Here is a 14,977-nt window from a genome sequence, read left to right as displayed (position 1 = left end):
AAACAACTTGCTTCATGGTGAAAAGCAGTGCAATGGGGTACCAAAGGGCTCCGTCTGCCTCATACCCCTGCACAGCTCCCCACAAAATGCATTGCCTGAGCAGTGATTTCAAGGTGCACCATGGGTGTAGTCTCTTGCTTCCAGGTGACAGTGCAAGTCCGGTATGTTGGTCAACCAACTACACAAGGTGTCACTGTGGCAGTCTCATACATCGCTTTTAGTCATTCGTTAATTAAGCCATCTCCTTCCTCGCAGAGGTACCTTCTGCAGGTGATGCTGTCCAATGGACCCTCGCACATGCATGTGTTGGCTTCGTGTGTGATTACAGTTCTGGAACATTCATCCTGACCTGTGTGCAGTGGTGACCTGGAGAGAATCTTTGTGGTTAGTGAGGGTGAGAGGCTTTGAAAATCCCTGGGTATTTTGCAAGCTTCTGTCAAGGCTACCTGACTGCGTCATTCCTCCCCATCACACTCAGAGTACCTGAACATAGTTATGGTTGTCCATTTGGAGAACACGCAAAATGCGGTTTCTTGGACACTGCTTTTTTCAAAGGAAGGAGACTGTGGTGCATCTTCATGTTCTTCCCTACAAGTGCCACTGCTCATCACTCCCTACTTTTCTCTCTGATGGATTTGTATTTAGGGAACTGACTTCACCACTGATTTGATTCCTTCCAAAACTCTGGCACCTCCGTGCTAATGGATGGCCAGGTTTGAGGATCGCTTGTATTTTGAGCACATTAAAGTTCCATGTTTCCTCACTAAAATATACTTGGGCTCATCAAACAACACAGTCTTGAAGGGCCAGCCACATGCAGGTTTTTCGCCATGCAAAACACACTTCAAGATGGCACAGCACTTGGAGCCAAATCTAATGAAAAATGTGGCAGGTAGAAGAAAGTTTTTTTGGAAAGCGTTTAGCTGTGGTCTCCTCAGATAAAAATTTGGAACGTTTTGACCCTTTTGGCTTATATTCTCAGAATTCTTGTTTATACTAAGGTCTCACCATCACATCATTTATAAATAATGCTTCTACCGCTGCTGGTCAGCTAGGAGCCAGCAACCTGTTGAACAGAGGATATCTCTACTATTCAATCACCTGCATACAAGAAGGAAAAAACACCTTTACATGGCTAGCCAACCCCTCACTGCCTACTTAGACTGCTCCCAGGATCCAACTAAGTGAAAACTGCCTCTGGCAGCCCTACTCTTTACCCTCACTCATTAGGTACATGCAAAAGCCTGGGCTTGGTTCATGTACTGGTGGTCTGTGCTGCAGCTCAGCAGTGGGTATCTGGTGATTACGGTTCCAGCATGTAAGATTCACCCTCTAGCACAGACTACACTTGTCTTTCCTCAGCCTTACCACAAATACAGAAATGCACTGCCCTCTTTGCTGGCTTCCCACACAGCTTCTACTCAGGATGCAGCGCAGACAGCGCAGTCTCTGAAACAAAGCTTGCTGACTCTGCTCTTAGAGCAAGGGCATGCTTCTTTCTTCTCTACAAAAAAAAAAAAAAAAAGAAAAAGGAGCAATGCACATATTTGGGAAAATACCTATAATCTGAAGCCCTAGGATGAGTTAATTCAGTGTAGTGGATCATACAGACATTCCTTGAAAGTCCTTAAACACCACTTATGTGAGAACCGTCTGGGGAACTGGTCTAGTCCCGGCACCCTGAGTAGGTGTAGGATATTTTTCCATCTAAAAAAAATTAGCTACGCAGCCTGTCAGAACTGGGATTAGATTTCAAGAAAAAAAAAAAAAGCTTCCACGGTCTGTGGTTAACTCTCACGGGAAGCCAATGGTGCTGCGTACTTAAGTCATTTTTTCAAAAGAGACAGAAGTCCCAAATAAACGTCCACGAATTCAACGTGACTTTGTGTGAAACTGGTCTACCGCTCAGGCATCCTCATCTCCCCGTTCAGTGCTCAGTCTGCTTCTTCACCCGACTTCAGAGCCACCCTCAGGTCCCTGCTGCCCCCTGGGAACACGGGGATTGCTCCAGCACCGGCGGCCCTACAGCACTGTGAGAGCGGTCCGGGCTCCGCTGCTGAGGGCAGTGTTGGCTCATGGCGCGTTTTATCTTCTTTCTGAGCTCCTTGTCCCAGTACATAAACAAATTTGTTTTTGTTTAAAGACTTTCCCACACAAGCGTCTGCCAAGTTCAGAGGACTGCTCTTTGAGATTGATCTTGAATTTTTTTGGAACAAGAGATGAGATTATATAATAAATTCAGTTAGTCTCGGCGAGGCGGTTGGGAGATGCTGTTTCAGACTGCTTCATAACAGCCAAAAGGATTAAGGAAAAATAAAAGAATCCTCAGAGTGTAAGTGGGGAAGGAGTTGGATTTTCAATTTAGTGAGTCTAATTTGGAAACAAACTCACAGAGAAGTCATCTTGATAAAAGAGGACAGATGAAACATTTGCAGTAAACTGAATAGATTAATTTCTCTTAGAATATCAGCATTCTCTGCTTAGACTCTTTTTTAATATACATCTTGTCATACATCTTCTGTTATATCTATGATACATTGGTTTTCACATGATAGTCTGCTGGTGATTTAGAAAACGATCACTGGTCTTATTGCATAGGGCAATGTTAAAAATCCTGTTTTTTTTTTGCCAGGCAGATAGGCATTCTGATGCTTGTTGTCTGCTCCAGGTCTTGCTCTTCTAAATATCCCTCCCCTCCTTCTCCCCCTCAAGGCAATGGTTAGAAGGAAAAATGCAAGAGAGAAATATTTCTTTGTCCTGTCAGAAAAAAAAAAAAACTATTTCCACACAGTGCATTTCTTTTTCACTTTGAGCTCACTAATGCAAAATCTTGAGAGAAACTGAAGTTTGAAGGCAGTATACAACCAGGGAGCTGGCCTAGCATCAGGACAGCATGGCAGGCTGAGTGCTGGTGTGGCTGGCAGCCCACCTTGGTTTCTCCTATGGTGGAACTGATGCAGCTGGCTGACTTAGCATTTTCTAATGAAAAAGCTGGCAGTGAGGCTGCAACAGGAGGGAAGGCTGTCAGAACATCATCCCTGGGAGAGAGGAAGCTGCTCACATACTTGCCATCACTCACCCTCCTGAGTAATGTCTTTGGTCTCCAGTGAGTATTGCTCTAGAGTGAGCAAAACTATGACAAAATGTGCAGATGGTACCAAACTGGTGGACTGTCTTTGCAACATTTCTTGGGCATCCTCATGGCTCTTCCACGCTGCCTTAGTGCCTGTCCCATAGCCAATTTGTCCTCTCATCTGTGAAACACCCTGGATATTAGTACAGAAGCAGTGATGATGGGAGAGGATTTCAGTGTCTGGCAGTAGTCCCCTATAAAAAAATAGAATAAAACTATACAGTAATCGCGATGGTACCATCTAAGAGGCCCATGGGAAAATAACTTCATGTTGTATTTTGAAAATTTCATAAACAGCATTTGTGTACTGCACAGGGAACTACATCAGTTTTACAGTTGCTTCACAGTTAGATATTTTTTAAAACAGCACTAAGCTCTGACTGAAGAACCACAGAGACCCCTGGGAGATCTTTCCAAAACAATTTATGGACCGTGCACCAAGAGGTCTTCGTCGAGCGTGTAGCTCAAGGTTTTAGAGAGAGTTTTTCAAGATCTCCTATCTTCCCTATACAACTGAGCTTATTTTCATTTATGTATGGTCTTTAATTCTTACTGCTGGTACAGGCTAGGAAGTGTTCAAGGCATGTTTATTTAATTATTTAACTTCTCTCATTAAATATGAAATTTTCTACATAAACCTAAAAAATATCCAGCTGCACTCTGAAAGATAAAACCAAAGACACATTCATTATATGAAACTGCCATTTACTGTAGTTTTCTTTAGTGGGAGAAATGTAGTTTGGCATAACTCTGACATTGAGACCTGCTCTTTTTTTTTTCTACCAAATAAATAAATAAGTAAATAACAAAAGAAAGAAAAGTGAAAAGGTGTTGGCGCTTTTTTTTTTTTTTTTCTTTTTTGTGGCCACCAGGTATCCTAATAGCAATGAGATTACCGGAGAAGAAGGAAGTGGGAAGAAAGAAAAGGAAGGCAATCAGACTGAGAAGATGGTGTCAGTGCTGGATTTCATGATGCCTGTGGGTCCTTTCCAGCTCAGGATATTCTATGATTCTATGACTGTAACACCCGTGCCATCACTGTGGCAAATCTTGTCTCCTCAGACCTTTTTCCCCAGGGTCATGCTGGGACTCCCCTCTTCCAAGGTTAAAACCCCTATCTTCAGAAAGTGCCAGCTGCCTTTGACTGTTTGACTTCAGAACTTTATAAAGTGTAAGGAAACTTGCGTTCCTTGAGCACCTGTGCTCCCACACAGGGACCAGGAGCCACTTGCCCCTCCTGACCCACTGCTGGGCCGCCACCAAAGGAATAGGGTTTGCTGCAGTCGCCACCAGTGCCCTGCTTGGCCAGGACCACCTGTGGAGGTCCTGCTCCCTGTGCAGCCCATGCAGCCTCGACTGTGCCTTGCTGTGGAGAAGACCCTTTCGAGGTTTGTCTGCTTCATCCCTTTCTGCCTCCAGCTTGAATATCAAGATTTTGAAACTTTTTTTTCCTTCTCTGGGTCTTGCTTTTCCTTGTCATGGTCTCATCTTTCCTACCAGCAGCCTTCTGCCGGAGTCACCACTCATCTGCCCCATGCCCAGGATGGACATACAGTGTAGACTATCGTACCCTGTGGATGCTGCTGCAAGATGGATCCAAATCCTTGTGCACCTGCCGTCCTTCATCCCCCTGCCTGCAGGCCACACACCACTGGACTTAGACACACTGTTCCTCAGGTAGTGATTACTCAGTAGGTGATTTTTCTTTCTTCTGAGTTAGTGCTGAACAAATAACTGGTCGGACATATCATTAGGAGAGACTGTGATGCTCTGGTGCTGTCTTCTGCACGAGCCTTCAATTGGAGGTCCTTTTTCTTAGGCAACACTAGTCTGATCCTGAGAAACCGAGGCCAACTAATGCAACCAGTCATACTTAAATGCACAGTTTCACTTGGTTACGTTAGCCATACCTTTTTGTCTTTAACTGTTCAGAGGTGTTGTCAAGCATTTTAAAGAGGAGTGAAAAATTTCATTTGGGAATAGGGTGTCCCAGTGCTACATAGTCTGTAGCTAACTCCTCTGGCTGTTCCCAAGCTGACTTAAGTCAGTCAACTCCTTTGACACTCCTAGGTGAGGGCTTATAGCAGATGAATGCAATGTCGAAATCATCATTGGTGTTAGGGAGGATGGGTATGTGCCATTCTGCAAAACCTTGGGGAACAATTTATGCTCTGTCACTTCATAAAGGGAGACAAAGACACTTTCTGCAGTTATTAGATATGACTTATACCTAGAGGCCAGAGCAGGTGGCCCTGTGATTACTTCTTTTTGTAATGAGACAATTCTGCTTTCTTTAGATGCATTAATTTATCTGGAGACTGCCAACAAGTACTTGGAAAATCTGAAAAACAAGACAGGCGATGAACTCCTTTCCACTTTTGCCCTTTTTTTTGTGTGGTTAGAGAAAATATTTTAGAGCATCTGTTTCACAAATTGCAAGCCAATCTGCTCCAGTTGTAAAAACTTACTGTGTTATGCATCATCCCCTGGAATCAGAGCTAATGAAACTTGATACAATAATACAGTCAAATATAGCCCCAATGAATAAAGCTGTTGCTTTTCTCATAATGGTTACTCCAAGAAAACAAAGCCTAGGAGTTGATGTTCCAGTTTTCTTTTGGAGCCTATATAGAAGAAATGTTCAGAAGATGCCTTTAAATATCATTCCTACTTCCTGAACAGCACTCCTGCTGTAAACCGCAGTGAGGATAATAAGATGATGTAGCATCATGAAAAGGCAAATTCCAGAAAAATTTACATCCTCATGCTTCTAATTGCCTTTAGCTCAGCTTTTATTGGTTAACAGATCATCACTTCCTTCCATTGCTTCTGGAAATTTAGGTCTTTTGACCATACCATCATGTTCCTGGAATGCACAGGAAGAAAAAAGAGGTTCAGCATGCCTGCTCAGTTTGATGGGCACTATAGTCCTGAAGAGATCCAGTCCAAACCGTTCATCAGTTTTGGCCTGCCCACTGTGAAAGAGACTTGTTGTTCAATTAAACGGTAACTGTACTAGGTATCAAGGCACTTGGTCTATCTCTCAGAGCCCGGCAATATGTCTCAGAAATGATGTGATGAAAGTCAATGGGTCTGATTCTTCTGCTCCTCTGGTGTCCTGGTCACAGGATCATAGGTCAATAGAATCACAGAATGGCTTGGGCTGTAAGGAACCTTAAAGCTCATCCAATTCCAACCCCCCTGCCATGGGCAGGGACACCTCCCACCAGACCAGGCTGCCCAAAGCCCCATCCAGCCTGGCCTTGAGCACCTCCAGGGATGGGGCATCCACAGCTTCTCTGGGCAGCCTGTGCCAGTGCCTCACCACCCTCTGAGTGAAGAATTTCCTCCTAATGTCTAATCTAAATACACCCTCTTTTAGCTTAAAACCATTATCCTTTGTCCTTTCAAAACACTCGTTGATAGAGTTCCTCTCCATCTTTCCCATAGCCCCCCTTTAAGTAGTGGAAGACATTGAGTTACTTCTGATCTATATGAATGAAAAACAAGGTATCCATCTTTGCTTTGACTTGAGGCTAATATTTAGTCCCAAGAAACAGATTTCGGTAATAGCAAGTACCCTACCTGCTCAGATCTGTCTTCTTGCTTGTTGGTGATGGCACTCCCTGTCCCCATGCGCCAGAGAAGTGGGTGTTAAAGGTATGGTTGCTGAGGAGCTCCCCACGTGACTCCCCTTGTCCTTGAAATATTGAGAAGAATCAAGACTGAAAAGAAAAAAGTTGTTTCTCTTGGAGAGTTTTAAAGTGCTTGCGAATTGCCAAAAAAAGAGAGAAAATGTTGCCAATGCAATAAATGTCTTTCTAATATGTTGCGACCCGGCCAGAGCTCTTGCATCACAGCCCCTGTCAGAGCATATAAATCTGCAGTTCCTCTTAAAAACCTACCACCACCACAGCATCCTCAACCAGATTTCTCCTCAGCACCAGGCTTAATATAAACAATTACTAGGGGAAGCTGAAAATGGAATGAAAGGCAGGGAAGCTTTCTTCTTTTCTTTGAATCGGTTTTACTATATTTTGATAGATGGAGTCTAAAAACTTTTCAGATTAGGAGTAGAAAATACCATTTTGTGTGTCAGGATGTTTTGCTGGTTTATACAGTGGCACTCTGATATTTTCCATATTGTTTTCTAGACTTTTTCACAAGCAGGGTAATGTTTTACTTGCTTTTATATCCAATTCCCACTGAATGGAAGTTTTTCATGTGCTGTCACTCCCACCTCCACTCCACTCCTCTAGTTCATGAGCAAGTTTACTGAGCTCACCAGCAGCTCATGTTTATTTTCTTATCTTAAGTTAGAGTGTGAAATTAAAACACTTGATTTGTCCTTGGCAAGTTTAAATGAGTATTATTTATACAGCACCGTAGGGGTCCGTAGCTCTTTGCGAGCAAAAAGAAACTGAAATACCATGGCATGGGGTGATGCACTGCCAGGGGCTTGCCAACACTCATAGTGGGCACAATGGAGCAAACAGGGACAGAGATTGCTTAGCTTGACTTGGTGCTTTGTGGCTCTGTGTTTTGCTCCTCACAGCTGGTCTGTCAAACCAGGACATTTCACTAGAAAAACATCAGTACCCTTGTGTTATTTGGGGCATGGCCACCGATGAGACTTTGCAGAACATCTTAGTGCTGGGTATATTTCTGGCACCAGCTCTCACAAATGTTGCCAGCCAAGTTTTACAACACTTTGTTGGGCTATTGCCAGCAGCCAGGTCACAGCGTCATGGATCTGCAGGTAGAAAAACTGCCTTTATGCACCTCTGGAGGTAAGTTTTTCTGGTCTGCACAAAAACTTTTTTTTTTTTTTTAGCAAAATAGCAAAAAGCACCAAAATGGCAAATAGCACCAAAAAAGTTCACCACACTGATGATTCAACTCAGTTATCATAGAGTTTAAATATGTTATTTAAAATGTGGTTATGTATTTTAAACACTATCATATAGCTTAGTTAGTCATTAGTTAAAAACTAAATCAATTTCAAAAATTCCTTATGTATATAACTGTAATTAGTTTTAGCCTGAAGTTGATGCTGAAAGCACACATTCAACAGGCATCTGCAGTCTCTCCTGGTCTGGTAATAGGGAAAAAAAAAATCCTTCCCACTGCTGAATTTAAGGTGGGAATGGGCATAATAAATTGTGAAAGTTTTAAGAAACTAAGACAAGTAGGAAGTGGAAACAGAACGTTGCACCATTTATTCATGCACAGCTCCTAGGGTATGTACACACGTACTCATGAATGTCTCAATACAAAATATTCATCATAAAAATAATCTGTACCCAGCTTCTTGTCAAGTTTCACCCCTTTATTAATGCCTGCAATTTCCTGAAAAATCAGCACTGTTTCCAAAGAATCAAGTCTAAATCAAGTTACAGCAATTTTGTGAAGGTGCAGTGTAGTCAGGCATTTTACAGCTAAAGCATAACCGTGAATGAAATTCTTTCCCATTTTACTCCTTTGCTATGATACCAGATAAGAGTTATATTTATGAACAAGTAATTTGCCATCAGTTGTTATAACTTACCCTTTAGTTTTATGCCATAAACTTTAGCACGTCCAAAATCGGACTGTTCCAGTTAAGCTTGTCATAAAAACATTAAAAGTATTTTGCTGGAGATGTGGAAGAAGTATTCAGTCACTTAAATATCTCTCCATTCTCCCCAAACGTAAAAAAGGGCAAGTAGGAAATGCTCACCTCATATACAAAAGTAATGTCTAATAGCTGGAAAAGGTCTGAAGATCCTTTCAAATGCAGGTTATAGAGATGGTTATCTCTGGGAGGACATTCCTCATCTTTTCCATATGTTCAAAATAAACTTTCTTCTGTGATTCTGAAGCTCCCTTGGCAGGAACGGAGAAGTGTTGAAATATTGTGTTTCACAATTTTCCAGACAAAATGCTAACTTATCTAAACGATGCATTGCTGTATTGTGCAGTACATAAGCTCCCCAGTTTTCTGGAAATAGATAATCATTTTAATTTTTCATTACTTCATAGCCAGAGAGGTATCTCACAGTTATCATAAGCATTGTTGAGCAAACAGTGATATGGAGCCAAGGATCGGTGTGATTATAGCACATTTTTTGCTTGTATGGAATATTTTAATGCCGTTTCAGTGACTCATTGAAAGCAGTCCAGCAGACAATGGATTATTTTCTTCTCATCTGCATAGCATGCAACAACTAATCGAAACACTTTAGTATTACAGTGGCAGAGATGTCACTGGCCACAAGTAAAATCCGTTCTTTTTACCAAAACTTTAACTTTTATATTATTTGAAAAAAGTGATACGAGTGGCTGCATTTGGTGTTTGTATTGCACAAAAACTTTTGTCCTACCAAGATATGTGATTTTAGTTCTGAGTAAATCTTGGGGAATCACATCATCTAATTTGCACCATTTCTTTGTGCACAACACTTAGACTGTGTACACAAACACTTGCAAATATCTCAGTACAAAATATCCCTAAAAAATCCAAACTGTTCACAATCAGTTCATTTCCATAAATGAGCTTGTATAACATTTTGGTACATATTTGTTGCATCTTTAGCGGTCATCATCTTTTCTGTGATTTCACATGTTTTAACAAACAAGAACATTTCAAGAGCTTTGTTCTCAGAAACTATCCTAGATCTTTTTCATGATTCATGTTCTTTACATGCTGTCTTATCATGAGCAATTCAGAAACTTCTGCATAAGTGACCACGAGCTGTCTGACACTTACTGCCTTTTTTACTGCTCCAAACCAGATCACTTCTACACTTATTTGGGAAAGCTGACAACTGCTTCTTTTTTTCCTTTTTTTTTTTTTCTTTGAGGGAGGGGTTTTCTTGACATTTTGATGGAGCAGTATCAGCTTAGTTGTTGTCACAGTCCTGATCCATGGAGGGGTGTAACTTGAGCAAATAAAAGTATGTAAGTAAAACTTAAACTAGCTTTTAAATCATGATGGTTTTGTCAGCTTCGAAAACCCTCTGTACTAGGCTGACTGATCCCACAGTCTGCACACACTACAGACAGCATTTGGCCCATGATATATATACAAGATAAAATCGCTATAAATACCAAAATTTTTTCCTATCTAGATCCACTGTAGCAAGAGCTCTTTTGGTAGGAAGGTGACTTTGAAAATTATTTTCAAGCACCTTCTTGCTCTCCATTCACAATTGAACTTATTATTGCACAAAGTTTTAAACAAAATCTAGGATCCATTATTGCTAGAAGTGCTGCATAAATATATTATTAAAAAAAAATCAGGAATGCAATACTTTGTCTAAAAAAGATGGTGTGGGAAAGCCTGGGGAGGTTCTCACAGTGGGATCTTAATTTGTGAGGGACCCATCAGAAGACCTGTCTCTTAGTGAAGTGCTGGTAGAAGAGGTTATGGGCTCCACATACACAACGAACAACGCCAAGTCATCAGGACCACATGTGATTTACCTAATGGTTGTAGAGGAATCCAAGAATGAAATAATTAAACTGTGATGTTTAATCTCACATTTAAAACTAATGTGGTGTCTGAAGATAGGAAATTGGCAAAACAACACTGATATTTTATTGTGTTAAGAAAAACACTCCAAACCTTTGTTCAAGGCAATTTTGGGGGAAATACAGACCGGTAATGCTGACATCTACACTTGGGCAAAGCTGTAGAAACAATAATGGGAACATAAGTAATAAACATGGATAAATATGTTATATTGAAAAGTCAACATGATGTTTGTAAAGAGAAGTCAAGCATTAAATTCTATTGAAATCTTATTTATTAAATCTTTTATCTCTGAAGCAGTCAACTAATATATAGATAACATATTTAGTCTCTAAATTCAGTCTACTGAATTCTTAAAAACTCTTTCAGCAATACCAACAACTCTAAGAGAAACTGGAAAAAGTTGGGATACAAGGTCCTTGTATGCAAAAATAATTGCTGAAAAGATGGGAAGCAGAGAATAGAAAACCTGACCTCCTTTCACAGTGGAATATCATCACTGGGGTTGCAAATATTCTGCTCAAAAATCCATGATCAAAATGTTCATAGAGGATCTGGAAAAAGTCTTAACAGTGAAATAACGTTGGTTATGTTACTAGGTTGTTCAGAATATTAACTGATGGCTGACTGGCCAATTGCAGAAGGTTTTGCAAGACTGAATGGTAAAATGTTAGATGAAATTTCATGTGAACAAACATAATGTGATGAACATTGTAGAAGAAATTTGAAAATTTAATGTAAAATGCTAATGGTTGTTATCACTTGTGAACAGGAAGTCAGGGTGGTTCCCTTACACCTAGGTCTGCATTCTCCCTTCACCTCTGTAGTAGAGGAGAAGCGGGTCCCAAGAAGGGTGGCGAAGGTAACCAAAGGGGAGGAAGAGACTTTCATGTATGCAGTGGATTTTGTGAGCAAGGCTCTTCAGCTTGGAAAGGAAACCACTAAGGGAAGGTTACGGCAGGGGTTTTGCATGGTGCTGGATGACAGTGTCAAGGGGAACAGGGACAGACTGGTCATTATCCCTCCCAGCTTGACACCTAGTGTCCAATGAATACATCAAGTATGAAGTTCAAATAAAAGAGGGTACTTTTTAATTCTCTGTCTTCAGCTCATTTTGATCCTCAGTCTCATTCATTAGTCTGAAGCTGTGTTACCCAGAAACCCTGCTTAGCATCTCAGAGGATACCAGTGGCATGGTATGGAGGCGCCTCCCACGTCTCAGCTCCTCCTCTAACAACAGGCGTTTGAGCCTGGATGAAAATTCCCAGCAAGAGATCTCCACTTAAAAACTTCTGAGCTTTGCCAGAAAGATAGGGTCTGATACAATGCTTCAAAGGAGTATCCCTCACAAAGCGCCTACTGAACCTTTTCCAAAAGCATATTGTGGCATATATGTAGGAAACATTTGCTGTTTACACAACCGCTGTTTAACATTTTCCGATGGTTTTATATTTATTTACCAGGGTTACAAATGCAAAAAGCAAAGGCCTGAGGTAATTTCATGTTTAATAGATAAAGTCTGAAACACAAAGACATAGCCATGTTTTGTTTTGTTTTGTTTTTATTTCGGATGTGTGAAACCTCTTTTTCCCCCCCGACGTTAGACTGATTGTTTACTTAAAGATAAGGATGAATCCTATGAGAAAAAGGTGATCGCCTGCATGGCAGACTCATTCGCTCATTCTTTGAGTCTTCAGCTTCCTTGCGTGACCATTGAATGAAATAAGGGGTAGCTTGGGCATCCCAAGCTAACAGGTTAAGAGAAGGCGGCTGAGGGTGCAGAAAAGACAGAGAGGAGACAATACACCTGGAAGAAAAGGCAAGGAGTAGCTCATGGGAAGAAAAAGCCTCTAAGGGAACTAAATTGTCAGAGCATAGCAGTAGGTGTATTTCTACACCATATGCCCATCAGGATCTTAGGTATGATTTATACTGGTGCACTCAACTTTAATGTATAGATCTAGTTTCTACTGTTTCTACTTCATTTTTTTTTAACCCCCCATGAAAAATTGTTTAAACAGTACCTAGTACAGAGTGTCTCTGGCCCCAAAGCAGTGATGTGCTTTTGCAAATAAAAAACAATAGGAGAGGGTTATTGGAGATGAAACCCTGAAATCAGGCCTTGATGCTCAGAAAAGATGTTTCTTTGGTATTTGTTTCTGTTATTATTATTATTAATTTGAGTAAACAAAAGCGTTAGTTCACCTCATTAAAATCAAAGAGAAAAATCTGAGAAATGTAGCTCAGCAGCCAAAGTCTCAAAATCCACCTTGAAATCTTATTGGTTATCTTCTCGAGGGAGGTGTAAATCTTCCTTTAGTTGGCTTTCATTTCTGATTTTGGCTCTGCTCCTGGAAATCTTCCCTGGGAGGCCTCCACTTGCTATAAATGTTGCAAAAGGAGCCTTGCTATTTGCAATGCCATTCTAATTATTTTTCTGACAGGCCAAGAGCTGCCTTGTGGCCATCTCGAGAGAGCCTTGGTGCTGTATTTCTAATTCATCATTTGGAGTCGTTCTGGACATCAGGCTCTGGCTGCCAATCAAAACAACTGTGTATCTTAGGGTCAGGCCTTTCGTCTGTCCACGTCCCTGCAAACTGAACTGAAGTTTTCCATCTGATGGTTGTGGTGCAACATGGCAGATTCCTTGCTGGGAAGACAACAGGAAAAAGAGACTAAAAAAAAGAGAAATGGAGAAGAAGGGAGACTTCACCATGGGAACCCAGGAAGAGATGTTGTAGCTGACCTTTGCCTTGTGCTCTTGTTTTAGGATCCCAATCTAAGAGGTGCCTGTATACTAATTTTGGGAGAAGACCCAGCTGTCTACTGGACTCTTTTCCACACAACTGCGGAAGGATCTGGGATGAAATGCAGTGACTTTTTAACGGGTGTCTAGCTTGGATAAGTGAAGGCCTCAGGGTGCTTTTGAGAAAGAAATGTTTTCAGGAAAACACACTGAGGGCTCTGTCTGACAGTGGATCAGATCATTTTTACAGCAACAGGGCAGGAAGTTCAAGCTAGACAACAAGAAGAAGTCATCCAGGAAAAAAAAAAAAAAAAAAAGAAACCCCATGGAGCTCAAATACAATTGTTTGTTTTGCTCTGAGGTCTGTGCTGAGCACAATCCAACTCACAGGCACCGCTGAGGTGCTCAAAGCGAGGAGGCTGATAAATGAATGAATTTCAGGGGGCAGGAAATGCTGATGCCAACTTTACTGGGAGCAGTTTGAAGACTTCACTGTAACCTTTGAGCTCTGACTGCAAAGAAATGTTATACAGCCCTGTGCAACATGACCACAACACTTACCAGCTGGAGGGAAAGAGAAGGGAAAGAAAGAGAAAGGGGACAAACAACATCATGAGTTGCTTTGTTTTTAGTTCAACATTTATCTTTAATTTTTTTTTTCCCTCTGAATTAGTTTCAATAAAACCTGCATCGCTCGTGGAACTCCTTCAATAAAAAAGTCACTGTTTGTTATACGATAACACTGAACAGACTCCAGGCACTCCATTTTCTTATCTTAGATATACAGTGGAGCATAACTCAAGCAAAGGGGAGAAGTTAATGCATCTGTAACACTAGGTAACAGAAGCAACAGTAGCATGTTAGTGTAGTAATAACTCTCACATGTGGAATATCTGAAGATGGGTTTTATTGAATTCAGTTTATTTAACCAGGATAAACCCTTGAGATATGGATCTCATTTACAAGATGGTGTTGGCAAGAAGGCAGATTATTACAAGCACATGTGGAAGATAAGTATAAAGCAAAAAGTGAAAGACCAGTTTATATTTTTAATTAGAATCCTTTTATCACACAAAAAAAATGTTAAGTGAAAAGGAAGGCATTAGATATAACTATTACTTGTTGATATTTATAACAATGGGATTTCCTACTTCTGTAGCGCCTTTCTTCCCTGGGCATCTTAATGGTGAACAAAACAAAGGCAAAACCTTCTCCCTTGGTGCATGCCAGGCCTGGCTAAGCCCGTTCTGCTCAGGAGGCTTTCAGAGGTCCCTGTGAAGCAGCCCATCAGGACAAGGCACACGTGGCAGAGGGACCGCGAGCAGAGCCGAGAGGGCCCGGCGACGGAGTGTGCTGCCGCCGTGCAGCCGTACCTCGGGAACGTCGGCACGCCAGGGCAAAAGCCAAGGAGAACACAATGTACAGTGGAAATTTCAGGAGAATTAAAGTAGGCAGAGTGTAAGTGTTCAAAGTGGAATTTGACCAGGATTAACCCCTTTTATCTCGCTAAAAATACTACAGGATCTTTCACGCGCGCAGGCATTCAGGACTTGGCTTCTGCATTTCACACAAAAGGCATTAAAAC

At 41.3% G+C, this 14,977-nt stretch overlaps 1 long non-coding RNA gene across 1 annotated transcript; it reads right to left on the bottom strand.

Annotated features, from left to right (window-relative positions):
* Positions 1–1,745: 1,745 nt before the first annotated feature.
* LOC125182096 (uncharacterized) lies at positions 1,746–9,167 on the bottom strand. The gene is made up of 3 exons (XR_007161067.2): positions 8,853–9,167; positions 6,719–6,858; positions 1,746–3,327 (listed from the first exon to the last, which is right to left on the bottom strand). It is a non-coding gene; the product is annotated as an uncharacterized lncRNA (long non-coding RNA).
* Between the last annotated feature and the right edge of the window lie 5,810 nt (positions 9,168–14,977).

The sequence above is a fragment of the Anser cygnoides genome, chromosome 2, assembly GCF_040182565.1.
Source record: "Anser cygnoides isolate HZ-2024a breed goose chromosome 2, Taihu_goose_T2T_genome, whole genome shotgun sequence".
Lineage (NCBI taxonomy): Eukaryota > Metazoa > Chordata > Aves > Anseriformes > Anatidae > Anser > Anser cygnoides.
This window is presented reverse-complemented; position numbering and strand designations above follow the sequence as displayed.